Source organism: Saccopteryx bilineata, chromosome 3 (assembly GCF_036850765.1).
Source record: "Saccopteryx bilineata isolate mSacBil1 chromosome 3, mSacBil1_pri_phased_curated, whole genome shotgun sequence".
In the NCBI taxonomy this organism is placed as follows: domain Eukaryota; kingdom Metazoa; phylum Chordata; class Mammalia; order Chiroptera; family Emballonuridae; genus Saccopteryx; species Saccopteryx bilineata.
The window spans coordinates 88,244,431-88,251,430 of record NC_089492.1 but is presented as its reverse complement, the minus strand read 5'-3'; positions in this window follow the sequence as shown (position 1 = coordinate 88,251,430).

Genomic DNA, 7,000 nt, shown 5'->3' with positions numbered 1-7,000 from the left:
AAGTGTCTAATACAAAGTCACTTATCTGAGGCATGATGGGATTGCACCACCCCACATCAAAAAGGGTGGGAAAGGCTTAGTCCTAAAACCAAGCCCCAGGCTACAAGGATCCTGCCTGCCCACAGCCTGCCCCCAACACACATTAATATCACCTGGGCGATGATGTCAGAGTAATGGCGGGGTAGGAAGCGATACCGATAAATCTCCCCCAAAACTCAACAAGATCTTCAACCAGAAACAGAAAAACCTATACTTGGAGCTTCCAGATGCTTTGCAATACACCCAAAGGTATGATTGAGTGAAAAATTGGCTAAATATATAACCAAACCCCGAAGGAAATAGGGAGTAAGAAATGCTCCGCCTTCCTCACTAACCTAAACAGGGCAGCTTTCTCTGGTAACTGTGAATATAGAAACTGAGGCGGGCAAAGGGGGTGAATAGATCCAGGCCGCCGCGGCACAAACGGCCAAACCAGGCTGTGGCACGGAGATCCAAGCCGAGGAAAATCTGATCCTGTGGCAACCCGGGCAATACAAGCTACGACTCGCGCCAAACCCAAACAAAGAAAGACAAGCGGAGCGGCCATTTTACCCGGTCTCCTGGTCGGTGCGCAGTTAGTGGGCGAGAATTTCTTCCTAGGCCCCGAGAGTGGGTGCCCGTGTTGCCCCACGGAGAGGCAGGGTCAGAGGCCTTTCTGTGGGCCGAGGGCAGAGTCTCTGGGCAGCCCCAGCGCCCTGGGAAAGCCGCGCATGGGAGGGAGCGAGAACTAATTCCAACGGTGGAGATTTTCCGTGCTGGAGGGTGTTTCACTCAGAGGGAAACGCGGCCGGCCTCATATCCTGGTTTGCGCGCGCAGATAAGGAGTGAGCAATTCCTCCAAGTGCCTCGGCAGTGTGCGCCCGTGTTATCGCACAGAGGGGCAGAGTCAGGGGCCTTTGTGTGGGCCAAAGCGGAATCTCGAGCCGCCCCAGCGCCTTGCAAAAGCCGCGCACGGGGACGGAGCGAGACTCAATTCCAACGCTGCAACTTTTCCCTGCGGTTGGGGGTTTCACTCAGAGCGTGAGACTGCTGGCCAGATATCCTGGTCGCAGACAGTGAGTGAGAGTTTCCTCCGCTTGTGTTACCAGACAGAGTGGCAGAGCCAGAGGTCTTTGAGTGGGTGGAAAGCCCGCCTGATTATGCTAGCAGCTCTGACTGACTGAGCCTTACCCAGAGCCCTGTGCTGAGTGGAAATAGAGTGGGGAGTTGCCAGCTCTTTGAGCCTCTTACTATCCAGGCAGAGGCAGCAGCAACCCCATAGCTGGATTATCAGGCTACTAATTGAGGAAGGAAAGACTAGGAGAAAGGCTCCAGGAACACGGACTCTCTCACTGTCGGAGCCTATAAATGCTAATGAGCTTCGACTGCCAACGAGACTAAAGCACAATACATGACATTGCCATAGAGACTTATCAACTGCAAACCTCTACCTGAGCGTGCCAAAGGGGCAGAACCCGGGGTACAGAGTCACTGACCAGGAAGAGGGAGAGAAAAGAAAAAGCAAGAAGATAACCTCTCAAAATCAAGAATAATCTGCAGACTTTATAACATCCCATTTTATTATATTTGTTCGTTTGTTTCTCTTATCTTCATTCTTGATACTTTTTTTTCCTCCAATTTGGCCGATTAACTCTCTACCGGTCTTACTCTCTCCTCTCCTTGAACTACACTACCCATAAGTGTTACATCTCCCATTATCTTTTCTCTTCTCTTCCTTTCTCTCTATGAGGATTGCACTCCAAAACCCTTAACTCTCTCTCTCTCTCTCCTTTCTTTTTTCTTCTTTTAGTGGTTCCCTCTTTTTTTCTCTCTCTCTCTTTCTTTTCTCCCTCTATATTAGTTTCTTCCTTTCTCCTTTACATCTCCTCTCATTCAAACCTCAATAACAAACAAATTATCTTATCTGGGACTCAAACCTATGTTTGTGGCATTTTGGGGGGTTTTTACTTCACCTTTTTAACTCACTAGCAGTGCTCCCATCCCTGGCTCTCCATATTATCTAGTTCTTGTTCCACTAAATACAATAGTAATTTTTTAATTTGTCCCCCCATTTTTCTGTTTTCCTCTTATTCCTCTCATCATAACTCTTAGACAACCAACACCTAAAAACAAATCATTTTATTCTTGACCCAAATTTTTTCCTTATTTGCTTTTTGTGAGTCCATACGCTCTTTTTTTTTCTTTTTTCTTTTTTTTCCTTTTTTTTTTTCTTTTTTTGCCCCTTTATTACTTTTCCCCAATTCAGGCCCTCCACCACAGGCATTGTTTGTTATAATTCACAGTCCACCACAAGATTTTCTCAAGAAAGAGGGGAGAGGAGAGGAGAGAAAAAAGGGAGGGGGGGAATAATTTCCTTTTTTTTTAATTTTTATTTTATTTTATTTTTCTTTATTTCATTATTAATTTTTTTTAAAAAAACAACTCTTCGATTTTTTATTTTTTTTATTTATTTTTTTAACTTTTTATTCTTTATTAAATCTCATTAATACTATCAACAAAACCACCCTCAGATGCCATTAAGGAAGAGAAAATTGAATATCATGGATACAAAAGAAAGAGAGGTAACACAGCTAGATGAGGAAAAATCTATGGAGAAAAAATTTAATATATTGGAAACCTTGGAGCTAAATGACAGAGAATTCAAGATAGAAATCCTAAAAATCCTCCGAGATATACAAGAAAACACAGAAAGGCAATTTAGGGAGCTCAGAAAACAACTCAATGAACACAAAGAATATATGTCCAAGGAAATTGAAACTATAAAAACAAATCAAACAGAGATGAAAAACTCAATTCACGAGCTGAAAAACGAAGTAACAAGCTTAATAGAACAGGTCAGATAGAAGAGAGGATTAGTAAATAGAAGACAAGCAACTTGAGGCACAACAGAGAGAAGAAGAAAGAGACTCAAAAATTAAAAAAAATGAGATAGCCCTACAAGAATTGTCTGACTCCATCAAAAAGAATAACATAAGAATAATAGGTATATCAGAGGGAGAAGAGAGAGAAAATGGAATGGAGAACATACTCAAAGAAATAATAGATGAGAACTTCCTAAGCCTGTGGAAAGAACTAAAGCCTCAAGTTCAAGAAGCAAACAGAACTCCAAGTTTTCTTAACCCCAACAAACCTACTCCAAGGCATATCATAATGAAATTGACACAAACCAACAACAAAGAAAAAATTTTCAAGGCAGCCAGGGAAAAGAAGAATACAACATATAAAGGAAGGCCCATTAGATTATCATCAGATTTCTCAGCAGAAACTCTACAAGCTAGAAGAGAGTGGACCCCAATATTTAAAGTCCTGAAAGAGAGGAACTTTCAGCCACGAATACTATACCCATCAAAGCTATCCTTCAAATACGAAGGAGAAATAAAAACATTCACAGATACAGAAAAGATGAGGGAATTTATCATCAGAAAACCCCCACTCCAGGAATTACTAAAGGGGGTTCTCCAATCAGATACAAAGAACAAAAAAAAAAACAGAGCCACAAGTAAAAGCTCCAAGAAGAACCCAATAAAACCAAATTTAAACTGTGACAACAACAAAAAGAAAGAGGGGGAGAAGATGGAGATTAACAGTAGCAAAGGACGATAGAGTGCAAAAGTACTCACAAAATAGTTCGCTACAATGAACAGGGTAGGGACCCTTTTCATTACTCAAAGGTAACCACCATTGAAAAAACCACCACAGAAGCACATGAGATAAAAAAGATAGCAACAGAGGAAAGATGTATGGAATACAACCAAATAAAAACAAAAGATAGAAAAATGAAAGAGAAGGATCAAACAAGACACAAAACTAACAGAAAGCAAGATATAAAATGGCAATAGGGAACTCACAAGTATCAATAATTACACTAAATGTAAACGGATTAAACTCACCAATAAAAAGGCACAGAGTAGCAGAATGGATTAAAAAAGAAAATCCAACTGTATGCTGCCTACAGGAAACTCATCTAAGTAACAAGGATAAAAACAAATTCAAAGTGAAAGGCTGGAAAACAATACTCCAAGCAAATAACATCCAAAAAAAAGCAGGTGTAGCAATACTCATATCGGATAATGCTGACTACAAGACAGGAAAAGTACTCAGAGACAAAAATGGCCATTTCATAATGGCTAAGGGGACACTGAATCAAGAAGACATAACAATTCTTAATATATATGCACCAAACCAAGGAGCACCAAAATATGTAAGACAGCTACTTATTGATCTTAAAACAAAAACTGACAAAAATACAATCATACTTGGAGACCTCAATACACCGCTGACGGCTCTAGATCGGTCATCCAAACAGAGAATCAACAAAGACATAGTGGCCTTAAACAAAACCCTAGAGCACCTGGATATGATAGACATCTACAGGACACTTCATCCCAAAGCGACTGAGTATACATTTTTCTCCAGTGTACATGGATCATTCTCAAGAATTGACCATATGTTGGGCCACAAAAACAACATCAGCAAATTCAGAAAAATTGAAGTTGTACCAAGCATATTTTCTGATCATAAAGTCTTGAAACTAGAATTCAACTGCAAAAAAGAGGAAAAAAATCCCACAAAAATGTGGAAACTAAACAATATACTTTTAAAAAATGAATGGGTCAAAGAAGAAATAAGTGCAGAGATCAAAAGATATATACAGACTAATGAAAATGACAATACGACATATCAGAATCTATGGGATGCAGCAAAAGCAGTGATAAGAGGGAAGTTCATATCGCTTCAGGCATATATGAACAAACAAGAGAGAGCCCAAGTGAACCACTTAACTTCCCACCTTAAGGAACTAGAAAAAGAAGAACAAAGACAACCCAAAACCAGCCGAAGAAAAGAGATAATAAAAATCAGAGCAGAAATAAATGAATTAGAGAACAGAAAAACTATAGAAAAAATTAATAGAACAAGGAGCTGGTTCTTTGAAAAGATCAACAAAATTGACAAACCCTTGGCAAGACTTACCAAGGAAAAAAGAGAAAGAACTCATATAAACAAAATCCAAAATGAAAGAGGAGAAATCACCACGGACACCATAGATATACAAAGAATTATTGTAGAATACTATGAAAAACTTTATGCCACTAAATTCAACAACCTAGAAGAAATGGATAAATTCCTAGAAAAATACAACCTTCCTAGACTGAGTCAAGAAGAAGCAGAAAGCCTAAACAGACCTATCAGTAGAGAAGAAATAGAAAAAACCATTAAAAACCTCCCCAAAAATAAAAGTCCAGGCCCTGACGGCTATACCAGCGAATTTTATCAAACATTCAAAGAAGACTTGGTTCCTATTCTACTCAAAGTCTTCCAAAAAATTGAAGAAGAAGCAATACTTCCAAACACATTTTATGAGGCCAACATAACCCTCATACCAAAACCAGGCAAGGATGGCACAAAAAAAGAAAACTACAGACCAATATCTCTAATGAATACAGATGCTAAAATACTAAACAAAATACTAGCAAATCGAATACAACAACATATTAAAAAAATAATACATCATGATCAAGTGGGATTCATCCCAGAATCTCAAGGATGGTTCAACATACATAAAACGGTTAATGTAATACACCATATCAACAAAACAAAGAACAAAAACCACATGATCTTATCAATAGACGCAGAAAAGGCTTTCAATAAAATACAACACAATTTTATGTTTAAGACTCTCAACAAAATGGGTATAGAAGGAAAATATCTCAACATGATAAAGGCCATATATGATAAACCATCAGCTAACATCATATTAAATGGCACTAAACTGAAGGCTTTCCCCCTTAAATCAGGAACAAGACAGGGTTGTCCACTCTCTCCACTCTTATTTAATGTGGTACTAGAGGTTCTAGCCAGAGCAATCAGACAAGACAAAGAAATAAAAGGCATCCATATCGGAAAAGAAGAAGTAAAGGTATCACTTTTTGCAGATGATATGATCCTATACATCGAAAACCCCAAAGAATCCACAAAAAGACTACTAGAAACAATAAGCCAATACAGTAAGGTCGCAGGATACAAAATTAACATACAGAAGTCAATAGCCTTTCTATATGCCAACAATGAAACAACTGAGAAGGAACTCAAAAGAATAATCCCCTTCACGATTGCAACAAAAAAAATAAAATACTTAGGAATAAACATAACAAAGAATGTAAAGGACTTATATAATGAAAACTATAAACCATTGTTAAGGGAAATCGAAAAAGATATAATGAGATGGAAGAATATACCTTGTTCTTGGCTAGGAAGAATAAATATAATCAAGATGGCTATATTACCCAAAGCAATATACAAATTTAATGCAATTCCCATCAAACTTCCAATGACATTTTTTAAAGAAATAGAGCAAAAAATCATCAGATTTATATGGAACTATAAAAAACCCCGAATAGCCAAAGCAATCCTAAAGAAAAAGAATGAAGCTGGGGTCATAACAATACCTGACTTCAAACTCTATTATAGGGCCACGACAATTAAAACAGCATGGTATTGGCAGAAAAATAGACACTCAGACCAATGGAACAGAATAGAAAGTCCAGAAATAAAACCACATATATATAGTCAAATAATTTTTGATAAAGGGGCCAACAACACAATGGAGAAAAGAAAGCCTCTTCAATAAATGGTGCTGGGAAAACTGGAAAGCCACTTGCAAAAGAATGAAACTGGACTACAGTCTCTCCCCCTGTACAAAAATTAACTCAAAATGGATCAAAGATCTAAACATAAGACCTGAAACAATTAAGTACATAGAAGAAGACATAGGTACTCAACTCATGGACCTGGGTTTTAAAGAGCATTTTATGAATTTGACTCCAATGGCAAGAGAAGTGAAGGCAAAAATTAATGAATGGGACTACATCAGACTAAGAAGTTTTTGCTCAGCAAGAGAAACTGATAACAAAATAAACAGAAAGCCAACTAAATGGGAAATGATATTTTCAAACAACAGCTC